Source organism: Struthio camelus, chromosome 6 (genome assembly GCF_040807025.1).
Source record: "Struthio camelus isolate bStrCam1 chromosome 6, bStrCam1.hap1, whole genome shotgun sequence".
In the NCBI taxonomy this organism is placed as follows: Eukaryota; Metazoa; Chordata; class Aves; order Struthioniformes; family Struthionidae; genus Struthio; species Struthio camelus.
Window position 1 is genome coordinate 40,857,235 of NC_090947.1, and position 22,278 is coordinate 40,879,512.

The 22,278-nt window shown below is 37.7% G+C and overlaps 1 protein-coding gene across 2 annotated transcripts in view; it reads right to left on the reverse strand.

Moving 5' to 3' along the window:
• The window catches only part of LRP1B (LDL receptor related protein 1B), a 741,350-nt gene that overhangs the window by 608,881 nt on the left and 110,191 nt on the right, over nucleotides 1-22,278 (reverse strand). The window lies entirely within an intron of this gene.

Here is a 22,278-nt window from a genome sequence, read left to right on the forward strand (position 1 = left end):
TCTAGATTTTTCACTTGAAAACATCTAAAATTGCTATCTGCTCCTTTTAACTGAGTGTACAGCCAGAATTTCTTACCGAGATAAGAGTAATGCTTATGGACAACCATACTGCGGGGTGAGTATTTTCTGCGATTGTATTGCATTGTGAAATATTTTGCCACCTTCTTTGTAAATGTCCATGGCAGTAAATATCTGAGATTGATCTGTGCCAACTTAATTTACTCTCTGTAAGTTTCAAGTAGTCTTTAATTACTGTATCAGCAAAACTCTGCTGTTGGTATTTAAATAATGTGCTATGTGCAGCAAGCACACAACACAAGCAAGACATACAACGTGAACGTTAAGCTTCTAATATTCTTTGTGGCAATGATACTTACTGGAGTGAGGGAACTTTTTTTTTTTTCTCCTTGTTAGACATTTGAGTCCAAACCTGACATTGATCAGCTCACAAAATTCATAGTGACTTCAGCAAGAGTTCAGATATAGCTCAGTGGAAAAGAGGGATTTATTAACACACTCACAGAACTTGCAGGCTGCTGTTGCTATGTTATTGATCGGATCCTGTGAAATGGCAGGTCTACCCAGGGAGATTATGGATATAATCAAGTAAGAGGCATCAGATTGACTGATATTTTTACACATTTCATATTGCTTGTTACTTTCCTGGTGCTGCATATGGGGAAACAGAGGTACTAACAATGCAGGAGGGAATTAATCCCTAAACAGTGAATATAATATGAGCTTGTGAAAACTAAGTAGTATTTATCCTAAGCAGGAAAAGATGTTATCTGGGATGGATTATCTGGGTTATCAACAGTGCTTTTCAAAGTGTGAAGTTCTCACAATAGAGTCTTTCTATTTTTTTGTTTCTTTTTTGTTTCTTTCTCCAGTTTAACCTTTCCAACAAATTTAGCCCTAAAAATTGTCTGCAATTTCTTTCTGATTTAAAAAAAAAAAAAAAAATCCAAGAGTGGACTCAGGTCTAAACTACTTGTTTTAGGATCTGGAAAGTGAATTTGCTTTCCCATTTGATATGCCTGGGCTCAAGGCTTCAGGTGGACTTTACTCAAATTCACATTGCCCTATGCTTGAGCTGAACAATCAGCTCGGAAAATTTCTCATTATGGTTTTCGTAAGACGCAATAATAGCCTGTCTTCTTGTGAGCAATCACTATTTGAATGAACAGAAATTAGTCGCTGTTTCTCTTCATTTCTTCCTCCTACTGCCCTGCCCTGATAGGTAATACATAAAGAGTAATTACAGTAGTGTCAGAGTCTCTGTTGAAAGAGTTAATCCACTAGGAAAAATTCCAACCAGTAAAAAAATCTATGGTATGCAGATGAACTGTCTACTTGGTAACTTTTCTGTGATCAAAATGAAACTAAGCTGAACTACTGAAACAATAAAAGTAAATTGTTACTTGTGGTTTGCAAACCTCAATTAAATAAATAGTATGCAGTAAACAACAATCTGGATTTTAATTTGGTAACTTCTTTTTCAGTTGTTTTATCCTACCATTTGTGTTTATTTCATACTACCCTTCAAATCCTTCTCGCACAAGAGTATGTAACAAAGGGGTTTATCTTAAAAAAGCACACACAAAAGAAAGCCTCAGTCTTACTTTCATTAGTATCAAAAGGTCGTCTTAATATAGGTGTCTCATGAAAAGCATCCATAAAGCTTTTAATTAAATAAGAGCATTGACAGTGGTTTTTTGGTTCTAGATTTTCAATTACTTTTAAGAAAGTAAAACATTTGGAAAATAATGTGATCTATTTGTTGTACTTTAACAAGATAAGATAATCTAATTATCCAGTCAAACAATAATAAGTGCTAACTGAGGGGTAACTAATTTTAAATGGCCAGTACTAGCATGGAAAATCATGGCTAATTTTGCACTTCTTCTGGTAAGTATAAAGTGTGTCATCCAACACAGTATTTTCATTATCCATTTGCTTTTTTTAATGCTATGCATTTTGCTCTGTAACAGTTAATTTGCTTATTAAGTTATCAAATTCCAGTATGTCTTTTACAATGGAGTTAAAGAAGATTTGTACAGAAACTGAAGATGTGATCCATGCTCTCTCGTCTTTCACCAGTCTGTTTCTACCATGCAGCTGGATTCCTACAAGTTGACTTTTTCATCACAAAGAATGGTATGTAACAGAGAACTGCAAACTGTAACATGCATTATTATGGCTTAAAGGGGAATAAAATGTCTTGTTACTTCTTCAAGTGGCACAGTCAACACACCCAGAGACATGCCCTTTGGGTGATCTAATTACTTCCAATGGAGCGGCAGAAGCGGCGGCACATACATCAAATACACATCCATGGGGCCATATGAGTGCTGCTTCACTGGACACAGAGGGCCACTTAAAGCATTAAGTGGTGCATTACTCATAGATTCCACCAGATATATGCTTCTGAGTCCTGATCATTATTTTTAAAGGGACTGTCTTGAGAATGGCCAAAGGAGAAAATATTGCCAGTGTATAACGAAGGGGTGGACCTTTGTCACCTCAGGGAACATGCTGTGTATGAGTTCTCCGAATAAAAGCCATGGCTTTTTCCTGGAACCTGGTCTTGCAGCACAAGACGCAGCCCCAGAACGTAGCTTGCAGATGATAGCAGGTCTCTCCACAAGGTGCCAGTCACGTCTCTGGACACACTGAGGAGTCTGAGGATTGCTGAATTCTCAGAGCCTCTAGGATTTTCTGTTTCATCTAGGAACTGTCAGAATGGAAGACTAGATATAAACCTATTCCCTGAATCAAGCAGAATGAAGAACATCATATCTGCAAAAAATGTATTTATGTATGTGGACTGTTCAGGTATCAACTAATGTCACCTAAACTGTCTTTTAATAAATATTTGAAATTCTAGCCTCCGTGTATATATACTGTTTCATTATTCAGCAGCAAGAAAGCACATACCCAGTGGAGACAAAATCATCAGACTAAAAATTGTAAGATAAGCTAGTAAAGAAATAGCAACGACAGTTGTAGGGGCTGGCATTTACACACAATGAGTTGAGCTAGTAACTTGCTAATTCCTCATGTAACAAACATTATTTCGGTGGCTAGTTGAAGCAACAATTTAAATTGCACCTTAGATTAAAAAGCTTGGCTTAAAGGCTAGATTTCTACCTTCATTTTATACTGCAATCTCTAAAGGAAATTAGAAGGCTCAAAGTTTTGTGTGGTCTGCTCAGGAGGGGAGACCTGAGAGCCTTGCCGTTTGAGTATGGGATCTGCTCAAAGAGCCTGCACAGCCGTGGAATAGTAGTAGTAACTGCCATATAGTCTGCTGTATATCAGCAGAACTGGTCTATTTTGATTTACTTTTCTGTTCCTGAGAACACCATCTATGTCCAGAAACACAATTGGTTTTTTTTGCCATTTCTGTCTCTCTGTTTTTAGTATGCTGCTAAAACATTTCCCTTCACACCTGGCTTAATCCAATTGTCTAGGATACTATCAGACTTCCTTTGTATGAAGTGCATGGGAAAGGGATCATTTTATATCACACATGTGTCATAACCTTATTCTGCTGTTTAGGTGGTGATTACCTAAATCAGCTTTTAATTCCATTTCATTAAGGAGCCAGTGCCTTATGAAATGTAGTTAAACCAGACCTCTGCTCCTGGGTAATTTTCAGCAGCCTGACATCCTGATAGGAAGAGGTAGGGCACTGCAGTTACTATTGGAAGAGGAATGTATTTTTTTCACTAGCAATCTCAAAGTGAAGGAATTTTTTTTTTCTGTGAAGGTGACAGCATAGTGTCTAAACAGCAGACTGAAACATCAAGTTAGGTTTTCAGTGCTGGCTTCCAGTCATTGCTTAGACCGAATTCACATACCTTTTTGGATGATCTAAGTCAAAACTATAGTTAAACCTCAAATGCCTGGCAGGCCATGGAAGTGCTGCCCTCTTGGCATTTTTTTTTTCATTCCCCATCTCTTATTTACCTTATTTACCTTAACCTCCCAATCCCCTTGCTAGCTTTTTCCCACTTACAAAAAGATAGGTTATTAAAGTAGAATTCAGGTCCCTCCAGCAGAGACTAAGGACCTTGCCTCCCCTGAGATTTCATTCTGTGTTACTCAGACAATAACTGCTCAAAGTCAAAATGAAAATTTTTCACCATGCTTACATGCATACGGCCTTCACTTCCATATGACCGACAGCTTCCAGGTTCGAAGAAGAAAGATTGACAGTTCTGTGATGTGGAACATCAAGTTAAATCCAACCTAATTCATTTAAAAGAAAACCCATCTTTTAACGCTTCACTTGGTTGATTTTGTTATCGGCATAATACAAAGCCCATAGCACAGCTGACTTCAGAAGTGACATTAGGACTATTCTCTCCTTGTTCCCAGTTTCTCAGTATTTCCTTGGATCATGTGTGCAAAAAAGAAATGGAGAAGACAGCAAGGAGAAATAAGACTGTTCCAAATTAACTGGCTACACGCTATACTACATAGTTTCTGGAAATCAACTGTTCTTAAGTTCTCCTCCAGTACTAAGCGTTAGAAGAAAGTTCCTGTTTGGATGATTTTTGTAATTTTTGTACATCTCTTGAGGAATGCCGTTTCCTGTGTAAATTAGAGATTATTTTTCTCCATACATAGTCATCTTTCATGTCCTCAGGTGTGGATGTAGAGTGCTGCATCAATGTGCAGCCAGCCAAAGACTGGTATTTGCTGTAGAGCTCTGAGCCTCTGTGAATGGACTTGCAGGAGTCCCTGTGCCATCACACAGGCAAAAGGAAATTGATCACATATGAAAACCACAGGTTCAAAGGGCCATATTTTGCCACTTTCACTAGCTATATTTATTAATGGAAAGCTCATATGGGTGTGCCTATATGGATGCATAGCTGTGTGCGTATACGTATATAAGGTCCGTGAAAAGAAGCTTAAGAAGCTTTGTTGTACTTGGCCCTAGTCCCATCTCTGACATTTAGCTTCAGCATCACAAGTATATTTAGGGGGATATTAGAGAATGGGATTCATATGACTAAAATCTCCTCTGTTCAAGCTATATTCAGCTGGTCTATGATGCCTTAACTGATGTGAATTCTAGCCTACATAGAATTCTTTTCTAGCCTCACTTGAGGCTTAAGGTACCACAAAACTGAGACTCAGAGAGCTGCAGTTAGTTGGCTGATATTTTTTTCCCCAGACTTCATTTGTTGCAGCCAAACAGACCCTCACAAAAAGGTGAACAAAAATTCCATATTAAAAGTCCTAAAAATCATTTTGCAAGGTTTAGAATAACAATCTCTGTAGAATATGATGCACAAACTTTGGTTATGGAGACGAAGAGGAAAGTAGGTGATTTTCACATCAAATGCATGTAGCTAAAACGATGTCTATTACAAGATCTAACCTATGAAAAATTAGTGTTTAAAACAAACATAGTGCTGTCATATGTGAAAAGGGCAGGATGGATACTTATAGGTGTGGAAAACCAGAAAAGGTTAGGAGTAGGACTTCGGGAGATTGCCAATACCAATGTATAGGAAATCGCTGAAAGCTCACAAGGCTGCATTTAAAAATTGACTTTCTGCCTGAGTCTCTCATTAGATCATGCAATGACATCTCATTGCTGCTAAACAAAAAAAGAAGCCCTGAATATATGGTTAAATTGCACAAAATAGCAAACATCATTAATTAATTGCTATTTGAATAATGTATTGAGAGTGTAATAGTTGTACAAGTGAGATTTGGGGAACATTCACTCAAATTTGACACCTTCAGGATTCTCAGTTCTCTTTTCAGCTCCCCGGTACCGTGAGTGTTGTGATTCCAGTGATATACAATGCCTTATGTAATGGTTCCTGCACCTCTGAGGTTAAGGTGGGGGATCGTGGTGGCTTTATTTTCCTGCTTTCTGTTAGAACTACCTGTGCTCTCTGTGCACAATTGGGCAATGTTATACTCTAGAAAGTTTTAAGGTATGTATATTTTTTATTTAATTTTACCAAAAGGTCAGTACTGTTCAGATCACTTATCAATGATACTTCCTTGCCTATGTATCATTTTTATACTGTTGCATTGTTTTTTCCGGTTCAACAGTCAGCTCCTAATAAAAGAGGATGACATGTATTAGAAGTAAAGAAAAATAGCCGTAATAATAGTACTCCAGTACTACTTACTTGTCTCTTAACCTCTTTCTTTCATGGCTCCCACACTGCAGTGCTCAAAAGAGTGTTACCATTGAATTATCTACCGGAAATCTATTGACATCTATTGCTGTTTTGGTGCAGGAGCATACTGGGCAATAATAATAGATAATTCTTCCAAGATCCCTACCTGCTCTTTTTTAAAGTATAGGTCTAGAAATAAAACCTTCTGCAGACACTGAATATTTTTTAAATTAAGCCCACAGTTCCAGCAAGATTTTATCTCAGACTGACGGGCTTGGCCCCTGAGGACTGCAGTGCTAGCGTATTGCCCCCTTGTTACTTATAGGCGTTGTTCTGTGGAAGCAATTTTAAAAAATTCTCACTGATCATGAAAGCCAAATAAACTAAATCCCAGAAGTAAACACAAAAGCATCAATACGGTGTTCTCTAGCAGCCCATTGCTATTTATATAGGTGACTGTGAACATTCACACATGGGAAAACTGGTAGTTTGGCCTGTCTTTCAGGAGCATTTGTCTCCCTAATGGATAGCACAGTAAATATGCTGTCCTTTATGAGGAAAAGATGCTTGGATCATTACAACGATAGTTTATAATGAAAAAGGTGCAAATTCAGTTCCCTTTCAGATTTCCCTATATAAGATTTCTAAAAATCTCATAGGTACCTTTGGATTTTAGTGCAGGTTAAGGATCCAGGTGCCTTTTAATGCCATGATTAAAATTTCTGTACTTTTTCTAACTTCACAGAGGAATTTCCAAGATTGATACATCAAAGAATAAGGAAGAGAGCTGGTAGCATACAGCTTCTGTATCTAAAATGGATGGAAATTGGAACTGGGTGAATCAAGCCTCTGGCCTAAAACTGAACTGGTCTGGCTTAAAATTGAACTGCTTCCACAAAGGATGGATTCCACAGGGTAGAGGAATGGCTGTTGTCTGCCCTCTTTGTAAGGCACGTTAACTATATATTACTGTGTTATACCACTGTCACCTAAATCTCGTTTGAGAGGGGGCCCAGAAAACTCAGTATCAGAAAACAATCAAGTGTCTCTTTCTCTCTGCCTGGCATACTGGTGTGGCTTTCCACATTCTTGCGGCCTTCACAGTGGAGCAGGGTGATCACATTCATCCAGTGTTTTCCATGGACAGGCAAGAGAATTTCATATACGTATATATGTATATGTAAAAAAAAAAAAGTCTTTTGCTGATCCTGCAGCCAGGGCATTTGCAGTGCGATTTATGCAATCTCATTTTTAAGATTAAGCAGGTAAATAGCTTGGCTTGGTTCCTCTTAATTGCACTAACATCATCACATCACTTTTACAGTGATCTGGCCTGAAAGGTTTAGTATTAAGGACAATTGCCCTCTTCCTTTATTAGCAGCCAATGCTGAACCATTGCGTTCAGTAAGTAAATGACGACAGGCTTCAGAAGGAGCAAGACCAGGGTTAGACTCAAGTTACTTGGAAATAGTCAGAAATGTCTATTCAAAAGTGAGCTAAGCCATGAAGTTCTCTCAATTCCTCATTCACATCGTAATGAAGACTGTGTCACAGCCAGAGTTTGGAGCTTATCCTTCGGTTGAATGTTTATGCAAACAACAAATAAGAATTAAGATGTATTAGACCCATTTTCGCATTAAAAAAGCTACTGTACCACATGTCCTTGCCACTGTTCCCGAGTGTATATGATAGGAATAGCTGCAAGGACTGGAAAAGCAGTAACTTTTTAAAAGTACTGTGTCTGCTGCAGAAGGATTACATTAAAAGTAGACCATTTCCGACGAATGCCAAACGTTCATGTTCATTAGCCTCTTGTGGAAGCAGAATACCATATAAAATGTACATTGCACAGCATGACTTGTACTAGTTCCCTAAATGATGGAAGAAGTCAAATCACATCCCCAGATTAAATATCTATGGGCAAAAAAATATCAGAACAAAAGAAAAATTACTCTGTAGAACGGCAGTTGAACGGAACTGGGAAGATTATGATTTCTTTATACAAGAGCATGACGTGCACATATTTTAAAATCAGCTAATATCTGCATTGTAGACGTTTAAAATAGAAAATAATTTATTTTACTGTTACTTTATATAAACAGTGCATGATGAGTCAGGATTTTTTTCAGCGTGGAATAAGATATTAAACAGCAAATGTGTCAGTTACTAAATTAGAATCACAACATTCATATGTTAGCTTTTAAAAAAAAAAAACTGAGAGATAGTGCCTTGTATAAACAATGTTCTCCATAAATAAGGGACTATGGGATCTACTTCTGAAACAATCAGACATAATCTTTAAGGCTTTGTGTAGACAAAGGAACCTGGGAGCACTTCCCAGGTTCTAGAACAGGAACTCCAGCTACTCCTGACACTGTTAGGATGAGATCAAAATGTAGCATACTCCATGCTCCCCTCAGGAGTGCCCTGGCTTGCAGATAGAGAAAAGCCCACCATGTGGCCTAGAAGGACCAGTCTGGATACTTGGACTCCAAATGCTTGAGCATGTAAAGGTAAAAGGTAAGATGGTGTTAGATTAAAGCCAAATAAAGTTTATTTTAAGGAGGTAGCAAAGAATGTTGTTAAACTGTCTGCTGTGAAACTTTGTTCTTTTGTTCACTCAAAAACTTTATGTATTTCTGCTTTTTATATGGACAAATCAACATGTCAGACATCAAGGGCTTCACAAACAGCACTTTGAACCAATATAGATACTGAGTTCACTAAATGGAATATGATAAATGTCATGGTTGACTGGAACAATTACTGGGTTTTCTTGTATCTTTATTAAAAAAGCCATCAGTCTCATAGCTAGTGACAAGTATTTTTTTGCCATTTAAGCAAGCTGGACCAAAGAAAAGTGTGGATTGTAACTGGAGTGTTCACTTATTTTTACTACTGTGATCGCTGTATAAATGTTGTGCTTGGTGAGCTTGGTGCTTGGTTATTGACTACAGTGCGCTTACTGCTAGTCTTTTTTGTTCATTTATATAAATGTAAAAAATGAGTAAAAATATTATCTAACTCGCTAGGGAGTTATGAACTGCCACTGTTATTGATCACAACAGGAAATGAGATCTATGCCAGTTCCCCTTGCTCAGCATTAACGTGTTAAAGCCATAAAGCAACTCAAAAATGCATAGCTTGTGTTTCTAAGTGAAAGGCGAGAGACCTGGTTCTGTATATGCCACACTGGTTTTACATCTCTGTTACTCCAGTAATTTTATTGAATCATAGTGGAGTGGTGAATCAAACACCTGGGGCAATTCTTTCTTCTTCATTTTCCAGTTCACCAAAGAACTTTGTCTAGTGCTATTCATCAGGACATCATAACATGGCCATAACTTCAATAAACCACTTGTGTCTGCTGAGCTGTCGTCCAGATGTATCACTGTATAGTAAAGAGGAGAGTAATCTGCTTAATCACATCTGAGACCACAGCCAGGATGCTTCACTAGGTGGACCGTGGCCAAGGACAAATAATTCACATGAAGGTATCGGGGAGAAAGTGGACTTTGTAAAAGCACATTAAAATTTGGTTTTAGATAAGAAGCAATGCTTTCATAATGGACATCTGAGCCAAATTTCCCCACAAACAAGGATGTATTTTTATTAATATTTTTGAAGAAGTTATGAATCTTTCCAAGCAGAAGTCCAGCAGTAGGATTCGCTGTGGAGGAAAGGGAGAGGGCACAGACTGTCAGAATTGCTCAGCAATGGCTCTGCATGACTCATAGGCTTCTCCCACCTGAACACATCACGGGAACAGGATAGCTGCAGTCCTCCCAACAGCCACCAGCACAACAGATCTGGAGCATAACCTGCACATTGCTGCTATAGTTTTCCTGCTGTTTGGTTGCAACATCACCTTGGCCTCTGGACAGCACTGCAGACCTCGCCTGGACTCAAGAGGGTGCAGGCACGGCACAGCAAGAAGAGCAACACAGCAAAAAGCCAGCTGGGGGAGAAAGGCATGATTTTGGGGAGAGGAGGGAGCCAATACGGATAAAAGAGAGAAGATCCCTGCAGAGTCATCAGGTGACACAGTTTATTACCAAGAAGAGCAAAAATCAGTTGCTGGTGCCCACAAGTAAACAATTCAGTCACACACAGTATGGGTCTAATAAAAGTCTTCACACTACCCTCCAAAAGCAGCAATTCTACGGCCTCCATACCGTTTTGTTCTCCAGAAGGTGTAAAAGGCATAGAACTGAAGTACCTCTGTTAACTTCTCTTGGAATACTAATAATACCTGATAAACACCTATTTTGCCAGGATCTTGAGAAAAAGGCTAAACAATAGAAATGCAAACTAAAGAGAGCCTAAAGTCCATTTAGGTCCTCTAGCTTAACATGCTCTTGCAACAAATGTGCTTGTCCTAAATGCTTCAGAGAAGAACACCTTCCTCTCAGTTCTTCTAGGCTGATCTTGTAAACATGACCTGTGGCAGACCATGAAGCCAGAGTGACAGAATTGTCCTGTTCTGGAAGAAAATACTACAGTGCAAATTGTGACAAAAGTCAAAAGATAAGTGCCCTAGACCACCCTAAACTGTCAACCCTTTCCCTTATTGTTTCCTCAGCTTCTTTATCTAGTGATTCTGCCATCAAGCTGCAGACTAACCACAGGAAGAGGAGGCTTTGCTTTAAGGCAGAGTAACAGTTACCTCCTATCAAACATATGTCTTGACAGACTACCATGAACAATCATATTTACTCTCAAATTCTGCCAGAAGGACTGCAGCCTCCACGTTCTATTTAGGAAGGTTCTTCATGGACCTCTCTCTCTCTCTCTCTCTCTCTCTCTCTCTCTCTCTCTCTCTTTGTCTGTCTGCACCAGGGATATCCAAGCAACAATGACAAGAATTCATCAAGCATTCTGGGAGAAAATTGCTCCAGGCAGGGGAAGGACAGGATCATTAACAGTGATCCCAGGAAGTGGTTTAGCCATCTTCCCTTTAAGATCTTTGCCATCTTCTACTCCGTTTGTAGCAGAGCGATTGGACCAGTAGTGGAAGGGCCTAACCACATAACCTCTTGGGGTAACAGTGTGAGCGTTCAGAGCCATGGCATGAGCTTAGGGATGTGCAGGTTCTGCCATTCTGCTCCAGAGGCATCAGCTTGGTATGGCAGAAAAGAAAGCAGTTTCCTTCAAGTAACATGAAAAAAAGCTTGAAAAGCTGTGCTGCCAGTCTGCTATATGAACACAGCTTTTCCCCTTCAGTTAGGTACAGAAACTTATGCAAGTGAAGAAATAAATCAAGAAACATGAATAAAATGGAACAAGCACTAAAGCTTGACGATGTTCTTGAGTGCAGTTTGGTTCTTAAGCACAGCCACTCTTGCTTCTCTACAGTTGACACACAGGTACTGTGTTTTGCTATTTTCAATTAGCAAAGTACTTGCATCACACCTACGGGAGTCATCTTAAACTAATTGCTGAAAATGGTAGAACGTGGCCTAAGTGCAGCAGTTTCACCCTCTTATAAGTAAGTCATCTGACACCAGCTGATTACTTTGGATTTACACAAATGAAGGGAAAGTCAGAGGTGCAGTAAGTGCTTTTGCCGCCCTACCCTGATACTGGAGCTTTAGCGTGTACTTCTGCAGCTTTCCTGGCAGGCCATCTGCCTCAAGTGAGAATTCTGTGGCCAAGGTGCTGTGTCCTCTGACAATATGAGTAGCACGAGGCTTTCAGAAACATATGTGCTGGAACTGTAATAGTTTGTTGCCCTACGAGGTGTATTTGGCCACGTTGATGGCATGAAAGAAAAGCATTGGTTTGGCTTACGCCTGTACTTCAACCTTCTGAAATGAAATATAATATTGCTTTTTTTTTTCCAAATGCAAGCCCCTCTTCCCCTCCCCCCCCACAATCCATGTGAGCCCTCCGTTTTGTTTCCCATCAAAATCACAATATGCTTAGTGACTCATGCCTAAAAGATTGGTAGCAAAATCATATAATGCTTGTGTAGGTATAGTTTATGAGTGAAGCTGCAGATTTCCAATTTGTAAAGTTATTATTCTGTAAGCACAGGTTGCCATGTAGTAACTGTAAAATTCAGAAGTGTTTATTCAGATAAGATCTGATATTGATCTTCATCACATTTCAATTTTGGCAAGAGATTTTTAAGGACCTTACCACTTACCGTCTCTCAATTACAGCACCAGAGCTCCACCTATAAATAAGGAAATCCCTACTGTCTTTGCAAGAGCAGAACATGTGAACCTGACTTCGGCATTAATCCTTGAAAAATGGATACAGTCTATGCAGTGTTAATAAGGCAATTATCACACAAGCAGCACATTTTTTTCTGTGATTTCCTAATTAACATGACTATCAACTGCTTATTAATAAAGCACTTTCCTGTGCTTTGACTTGCAGCATATTGTAAACAAATTTAATATGCCATTTCCTGCTCTGTCATTTACATCACACTGTTAATTCACACTTGTATTTGTTTTTTCCATTTGTTAATGTTATTTCAAAGAAAACTGTACATCATAATGGGAAAGAAATAAAATATTAGAAACAAAACCACAAGAAGTAGGGTGGCGGATTATTTCCTATTAAATTATGCACACAGAGAATTTGTCCATATTATGCAGAACCCCTTGCCAGTAATCTGGGCAAAACACTTCCACTTTCATCAGTGTTTTATGTGCCGGTCTCCAACAGATGCTACTGACAGTTTACTAAAGGATTATAATGTTAATGATTATATGTTACTATAGTTAGTTGAGGAGAAAGAGCATTTATTTTCATATGAGTTAGATCATGCATGAACCTCTGTTACTTGCAGCGTTTGGGAAAAAAGACTTTGGTCCAGTAAATGAGTCTAGAAACATGTTTCTTACTCTTTCTGGTGTTAACACCAAGCAAGTTCCAATCTGACACATTCCTCTGATTTGCTGTTTCTTGTAAATGCCATCCTCTGGCTAAATTTTCCAGAGCCAGCAATTTAAATGTACAGCAGGATATATCTCTTTGGTGGTATGGTTGTCTGCCACTGAGTACAGCATGACTTTGTTATAATAAGTTTTATTTAAAAAAAAAGAAAAACCTTTGCACATTCCTTTGTAACGGACTGTTTAATGTGAGAAAATATTTCTGACTGAACTTCGGTTGAAGGTTGTGTGAACATTTAAAGGCTGAGGAAATAATTTCCTGTAGTTTATAACCTGCACCACAACATGCTAACTAATGAGTCAGAGAGTGCTTAAACCCTTAGGTCCCATAAACATCCACTAATGAGATGAAACAAGATCTAAAGTGCTCAAATGTTGATAAGTACAGAATGTAGCTCACAATGTACTCTGCACAAATTAGTGAAGGGTTGCTATGGCTTCTTAATGAAATGTTACTATGTTTTAAAACTGAAACCAGACATCTGGGGGTTGGGGGAGGGAAGGAAATGTAAGTAAGTGTTTGAACACCGTTGTCTAGGCTTCCTTTCATAAGCCAGCTGAATTTGCTTACTTGTACTGAATGAGTGGATCCATTTCTTCAGCTGTTACACTGCCTTGCAATAAAGCAGAGCAGTGTGTGCTGTCTTCCGTTCCTTAGGAAGTAGAAATCTTTCTCTGGTATGGGAGAGGACAGTTCTGTAGGAAAGACTATATGAGCTACTCTTTCCTGGCTGTAAAAGTCTCCTGTCATCCCACAGCTACAAAGAACCTCCAAAGAATTCAACAAATGAGAATATGCCAATATGTTTAGCAAGCTCTCAAAACTCCTAGTAAAATCTTAAAAAAAGAAAAGCCCTAGTGTGTTTATAATCAATTATTTCAAGCTAAACTCTAATGTAAAAGTATTTATTTTAAATAGGTGTTTGCATGAGATCATAACAAGTTCTTTCCTTAGCAACCTTGCGATATATATACCTAATTTTGCCCCTACATGCATAGATAAATATATATAAAAATATATATGCACCTACATATGTGTACAAAATGTCAGTGAGAGACAAGGATGAGTCAGGCTTGAACCAGAGCAAGCCCCAGGATTTGCTATCCCTTGGTGAACACTGACTTTTTAAATGGTGCCCAGCACCCACTTCCTTCTGAGTAATAGAACAGTCAGTATATTACCATATTAGAGTCAATAACAAATACTCATTTTTAAAGTGTTAGAGGCGATTCTGAAATCATTTGCTCGGAGAGTAACCGGTTAAAGAAAACCAGGAAATCTTGAGAACTACACTTCCTCGAGCGAATCTTGAAAACATTTCTTTAAACACATCCTTTTAAACTTTCTTTTCAGGGGATGAAGTGAGGGAGGACCACGGTGACAAAGATTAAATGAGCTGACATTCATTCTCTAGCATCCTGGGATTCAGAAGTCTTGTTACTGGTACTGCATATAAACAGTGCATGTAGGCGGCAGACACAGATCTGAGAGCCCAGTCACACCGCATTGCCTACTCCAGCTGTACTGTGCAAGGCTGGCTTTAAGAACTGATTCCACCTTTTCTAACAAACAAGCCCACAAAATATATCAATTTTAAATTTAATTCAATTTAAAGCAATTCAATCAAATCAATTTAATTCTCCTTCAGGTTTCTTCTGCCTTACCTGTGGCAACATTTCCAATTCAAGCTCCCTCTCTTTAATGTGCATGTTACTTGATATTCTGCATTACCTTTCTAGAGGCCCTGTTTTCCAAACGAAGGATAGTTTTAATATTTCACGCTATCTACTGCTGGCAACTCTAGTAATAGCTCTCTAGGGGAAATTTTTAAAAAATATAGAATACAGCCGTACAGTTCAAATGCCTGATAGGTGTTACTTGGCTTGGCAGTAATATAAATGACATGTGAGGGCCTTTATGTGCAGTTAATGACCGTCAGTCCAAATTGCAGGATCAGGTTCTAATACCTTTGTATCAATCTTTTTACCTGTTTAATCAATTAAACTGGTGCGTTGGAGCAGAGGCCTGATCCATGTCTTATTACAATCCTCAGTGAAGTTTTCTTTTAATATTAATTACTGGACTACAAAAAATGGCGCTGGATGCAGAACAAGCGGATGACATTCTGTGGCTCATATTTTTCTAGAAGTCACATTAGGGTTTCTCTGGGGATTCCTTAAAATCTTGAGTTTGACTTTATCATTTAAATGTAAATGTAAAATTATAAATTGCATCATTCAATCCACTCAACAGGGCCTGGCGCTCTGTTCATGGTCAGTACCTCACTACCCCCCTGACATCTGTGATAATGCAAGATTTGCAAGAACAAAAATACATCAACGTTGCAAACTGCTGTGGATCTGATGAGACTTTAATGTATAGCTTCCTATGGGAGAAGTTCTGTATGAAAATAAGCACTTCAGTATGCAGAGTGAGGAATAAATCTTGCCACTCAGACTAATCATCATAGTAAAAACAATAGACTGGATTAGAATCAGCTATGCTCTTTATTATTTATGCTATTTTCTGCCTCTAATTACAGTGTTCAAATCATATACTGCTACACGTGATTTACAGCATTTTAAAGAAGGATAAAGAAATGAAAAGAAAGTTTAATTACTACTGCTGTTTTTTATGGTCTAATTATCTGTAAGTAATTCAAATTGTGATCTCAATAACCTGGTACTGGAAAACCCAGGTTGATAGTACAGTTCTATAATCAATATTTCCTGAGTAATTACTTTACAATTCTAGGAAAATAAATAATGTTAGAAGGCTCAAAGTAATTTCAAAAGACAGGATTCATATGATACATTATGTGATTTTTATTTACTACTACCTACTCTTTGTAATTTGTAATACCAACATAGAAGTCTGAAGATAGATTTCCAACCAATTTGGTCCTCTTCCATTTGGCAAACCTTGTGGCTAATGGAGCTTGAAATTAACACAACTTCTCTGGTTACTTCCTATTTTGCAAAAACCACAGTGCTCACTCTGTGAGGTTCAATTGCATGAATGAGGTCAGTAGGAGCTACTACTTTAAAAATAAATAGATAATAAATAATAGCACAGAGTATTTTGATTTTTGCTGTAAGTGGAAATGATTGTGATTTACCTATTTTCATTGCCTGTGCTAAAAAGACAAACGCAAGTGATAAATAAACAGTCGCTATAAATGATAAAGGAGTAGATGATGTCGCCAGTCCACTTGGAATCTGACAATCTCTTCCTAAAGTCTCTGTCTCACTAGATTGGGAGTGTATATAACTTAATTAGACTTCTTCAACTCTTATTGAGTATTTCAGTCAGTCAAATAAATTCACTCAAAGACATGTTTGTCTTTTTCTTCTTAAGGCTATTTGGTTTTTTCCCGCATCTCAAAATCTCTTTAGGCATCTAACCTGCTCAGAGAGATGAACAATTATTCGAGTAATTTTTTGAAATAGAAACACTCAAGAAACAATCACAATCAAGAAACACTTGACAGCCAAACTTGACAGTCTGGACTTGTTCTTTCCCCTTTGGGAAATTATATATATGTTTAAGTTAAAACTTACTCATGTTGAACACTAAATAGATTAGTCTTGACCCAGATTTTTAGTTTTCAGCTTGAAAATATTAATTAATTAAACATTAATATCTGCATATATGTACCAGCTATAGCTACAAAGGATATTTCACTTTGATTTACAGATTGGCAATGGGAAAAGCATTTTGGGCATCTGTTAATTCTGCACTAATACCTCATTTCACTGTTTCCTGTATTGTAAATGTCTCCTCCTTTTGCAGTACCCCATAATTTTGCATTGCAAAGGGGCCATTCTTTGCCATAGCCATCCCTTATGGAAAACACTCACAGATTCGCTGAATTGACCAGCTGCGCTCTTTCAAACAATAAAAATCTGCTGTAGGGCAATGACAGATTGACATTGTCCAAGATGTATGCTCCATTTTCTAAACATTTACTGTGAGATCATGACCTTGCTGTGGGTTTTCTTGGGGACAAAACAATACAATTATCATCTTTACATGATTATGTAAATACATAGATCAATGCTCTTTTCGGCACACTATTGCCAGACTATTCAGTGACTGATTCTTTTGTGGAAACAATACTGTCGACTCCTTGGTTTCCTGAAAATTTCCTCATAAATGTGTCTGATGGCAGATCGTTAAGTGCTGAGCTGTGGCATTTCCCTCAAGATATAATTATAAAGCTGTGGGAGGAAAAGAGACAACTCTTAGACCACACTCTTCATTCTTTTATAGCTGTGTAGTTCAGTGGCTAATGTGTATATTGAATTTAATTTAATCGCTTTTGTTATTCCTACTAGTTAGATAGCAGTCATTTTCACAGAGACATATTTTTAAATTATTTATGTGGGACCTGCTACTAGCTCAATGTTACTAAGCTGTAGTTACAAGTTTATGAACTCAAAAATAGCATCCATGTTTGAAGTCACGTTGTTTAGGGACATGATGGGAAAGATTCGCTTCACGACACTTAAATTTACATGCTAGCATGCAGGTACCTACCTGTGAGCCAGATGCCTAAGTCCCCATAGTCACTGGAGATGTAGTTAATGCAGAGCAATGCAGCTGGCCAGCCACTTAGTCAGGGTGGGGAGCTGAGTCATTCACAAGCATTCATTGGCTTTATTGACTAGCTCTCCACTAGCCCCAGTAGCTTAGATGTGTTGGCTGCATGTAGATACTGATATTTACATTAGTCTCATATTGAATCCCACCAAAAGCATCTGACGTAGAGTCACTGCTTAAGAAATTTTGGAAAGATTTTTTTTTTTTCTAGAAAACACTCTTTTCACTCAATCTTTCAGATTTTTTCTCAGTATTAACTTGAAGACACATGAAGGACTATACTGGGGCATTTACATCCATAACAAATAAGTGTTTTCCTTGTGAATTTAGAGGAGTATTCAGGTAATACTATTGTATTCATTTTTGGTAGGGACATCACAGTCTGCTTCTAGAAATTTGAAAAGGAGACAGGGATGCTAATCAATTCCACTCATCTATACCACACGAAAAATATAACGCAGGAATAGCAGTTTTACTTATTCATCCTTCAGGATAGTTCTTCCACACTTTTCCTAAATAATCCATGCCAGTACCCATTTTCACTCCACAGTTCTCATATGCTCTACAGTACTTATTTCCTCAAAGTTGTTGACATATCTCTCAGATATCACATGCAATGTGAAACCAGCTTGAGGGCATCACTGTAATATTCCACCAGGCTGAACGTGTGCACTCCCCATGCATGTTGCTGGGAGATCAGACTGAGTCCGTGGCACTTCATAGGCAGTAGTTCTGCTTGCTGAGCTAAATGAAAGCCTCTTTTCTGAAGAGAGCACAGCATGATCAACTATCTTCAGCACTTGATATCACTGTATGCAACTATCTGAGGGTAAGATTTATTCCAGCATTACTTCCTTTTAAAGCTTAACTAGAAATTGGCTAGGCTCAATCACAATCATTTCATGTCCATCAGTTTATTTTCACTGTATTGGAGAGTCAGTAATTATCTGTATCACAGTCACATTTTTCCTGTCACGCATGCATTGACTTGATGAATTATTTGGGCAAATATCCCTAACAATATCAACTTTGTATATAAATTCTTCACCCATTGGTCTTGGAGTCAGGCAACAACTTTATGATACTGTAAACCTGTTTTTGTTCCCAGATGTGGTATTACTGAAGTCAACTGATTTACGCCTAGCTACCATAACAAGAACAAAATCTAGTGCATTGAATTTTGGGGTTCAAAATCTGAGATGTTTCCTAGCCATGTAGCTCATTAGGCATGCGGTTAGTTTCCATGATATTTAGGTACTATATTAAGTACAATTTTTATGACAGCTGCAACTATCTTCTTTCAAAAACTGGCTATCCCCTGCAGCTACCAAAGAAAGAACTCAAATGTTCTTCTTGTTAAATTATAGCAAAATGTGTCACATACATACATAATATACACAGGCATAAGAGATTATAAGAACAAGGGACACGTGAAAGATAGGAAAAGAATAAGGGCTTATCTGCCCCAAGTTGTTATTTGACTTAGCACGATTTTAAATTAGTCTACCTAAAGTGGTGAAGAGACTTTGTAAACCTCATAAACCAATTTTACTGAGGTTTCCATCAATTTTAAAAAAAAGATTAAAGTTTTGGACGCAGGAACTCATTGCTGTGAGTAACAAATTTATGCACCTCCACCAATAAGCGGTAAAGTGGAATATGTCATATAAACTGAAATAAGCATGTCTACATAGATGCATGTTTTAGTTTATCTAAATCTTGCAGGTGTGTATGAAATGGAGGCCTCATGTAAAAGGAGACTGTAGGAGAGGTGAAGCCATGAATGCGCAAGAAAAGATCGTGGCAAATATTTCAAGTTATGTGCTACATTCATGCAGGTCACTAGATAAACATTCATATAACACAAATGTATAATTCTGTTGAGGGCTCTTCATACAATCATAAAACCAGAAGACCGAAGCTTGAATGTTTTCTTGCCAAAATGGAACTCTCTAGTACTGTGCTGGTTGCTTGTCTTTTACAGAACAAGCCGTTTATTTGACTAGTTTCAGTCTCTCTGCATTGCGGTTTCTGAACCTAACCTGTAGGAACAATGGCACTAGTGAACTTATTGCCATATTGCCAGCCACAACAAAGATCACTACAGTCAGCTGAAAGACTACTATTAACCTCAGTGATCTGTAGAATATGTGCACACTGCACTCCAATGTCCTGTATGTAAAGATGCCACTTTATATAAACACTTTAGAAAATTAGATAAAAGAATATGAGAAACGAACTGCTTTCCACCCCAAAGACAGCCTCTTCAGATTAAATATAGTCATATTTACAGTTAGAAGTGAACAAAAATAATCAAAGTGAATTATTTATTTGATGATTAAGTCTTTTGTAATTCTTTATAAAGTGTCTCTAATACTGTATTAAAAATCTGTTAATAATAGTCTTAAGAGCAACGGAGCAATTCAGTTCGGAAGAAATCCAACAGTATACACTGCATGCACAAATACTGCAGACTTCTGGATGTTTACAAGTTATTTATTTCCTTTGCTATTTATACTCCTAATTAATAAACAATAATCATTTAGGAAATTTTTACGCTCAGGAGCCTGGCACTCCTTCTGCTCTCCAATTGCATGACATATTTAAAGAATTAGCAAACAAGTTGCATGACATAATGGGGCAATGCCAACATGTGGCACTGCCATTTTTGTCAGCACCCTCTAAACCCCCTTTGTCATGCAAGTGCTGACTGCAAAACAATTTAAGATCTAGGAATCCCTTCAGAGCAGATTATGTCTATCGTAAAAAAAGTTTGCAAATAACTTTTCTAATACTAACTACACTTCTAGATGTGACCCCAGTTCTCCAGGGAGTTCAACTTGACTCCTTCAGAAGAAGTATTACTTACAACTGTTTTTAAAAACAAGTGAAATGCTATGGTCTGGCTTACAGCCACAAAAGCAGGGACACTGAAAATTAAAAATGACATTCCTGGCTTTTATTCACACTATCAGTTTCTTTTTCGATCTTATGCGGCAGACTTGTTTTGTCGCTGACCTTCATGGTGCTGTAAGAAAATGGAAGGGTTTGACATAATAAATCATAATGTCACTTTTGATGTAATTGCATAATTCAAGACATTTTTTTTTCTTCAATCAGGGTGAAATACAGGGCTACCCTTTCTTTAGTGGGTTCAGATATACCCTAGGTCACAGTTAAAATTAATGTTGTTGTCTTAATCTAACCTCCAGTTGATCTGGGATTGTTGCTGGCCAAATATAGCCTGGCACAGTAAAGGCAGAACATTGGGTGCAAAGCGCTTTAGAGAACTAACTAAAACTTTGCATTCCTCCAGGCCAGTCTATCATGTTCACCTGCAGGAAAAGAGGTATTTTTGAATAAACCTCTTATATATTTAAGGCTAAATTATGAGCAACTTCATACACAGCATGGTTATTTCTGAGTCATAGTTCTGCTTTAACTTAGAGCAGAATTTCACCTTTATGGGATTAAATGCATGGTAGAAAGGTTGGGACCATGATTAAATGCTATTTGTCCTTCAATATCTTTCTAAATGTTTTATTCTATGAATATTTCACACAAACTGCTTTCCTAGTTGAAGAAAAGCCTTATTTGTGTGTGTCAGAAAATGCAAAAGATATCAAGGGCATGCCATCTAGCCAAGGAAAGAAGAAAAAACATATTAAAACTACTTGCAAGCAAGAAAAGAGGAAAATACAGCACCCGTATCAAGCGGCAGAATGACACTTGAAACGCCTCCATCCTCCCAAACTTACATTGTCAGCCAGCAGAAAATCATGTTGGTACTGCACCACCAAAGCCTGAGATGATCAATAGTAACTCGGTAATTAAAAAGACAGCTGTGTTTAACAAAGTTTGCTTCTTTTAAAGACAGGGAATTTTGTTGCTTGTTTGTACATAACTTTTCAAAACTGGGTTTCTGTATTGAAAAATGATGTTTGTTCAATTACGCAAAAACCAGCAGTAAGAGGCAAATTTTCCATATCAGCTGCTCAACAAATTCCCAGAAATGCTGTAGGGACCAAAGCGTGGGAAGAATGGCAAGCAGACAATTCTAAAAGAAATGAAGAAATCGAGAGTAGCTAAAAAAAGATGCACTGGACTGATAATTGACTTTCACAACAATCACAAATAGCCTGTCACAAATTGACTCAAAGGGTCCAAGTTACAATTCAGTTTTTCAAATATTTCTGATTTAACTTTCTTGAATTTATGTAAGTGACCTCGTTTATTTTCCAACCTATGAGCAGATAGAAGACTACATTTAAATTCCAACTCTGGGTGTTAAGATTTTGATCAATGTCCATCTTACACCTTGCCTGAAAGTTCTGTATAAAATAAACTGATGCTGAGGATAATACTTACCTGTAATTCAAAAGATTCAAAACTCAAATTAATCCTTAACTGATTAACTTTCAGTTTAAAGAACGTTTCTAATGGCACACAAAACAAACAGTATTTCAAGGGCAATGAAGTATTTCTTGCAAAGGAGAAGAAAATAATAGAGAAAAGCCCTAAATGTCAGACTCTCGTAATCCCAGGTTAGAAATTATATGTTAATGCAAACATCTTACACATCTCCTTCAAGACACAAATCAGCTGTGTACAT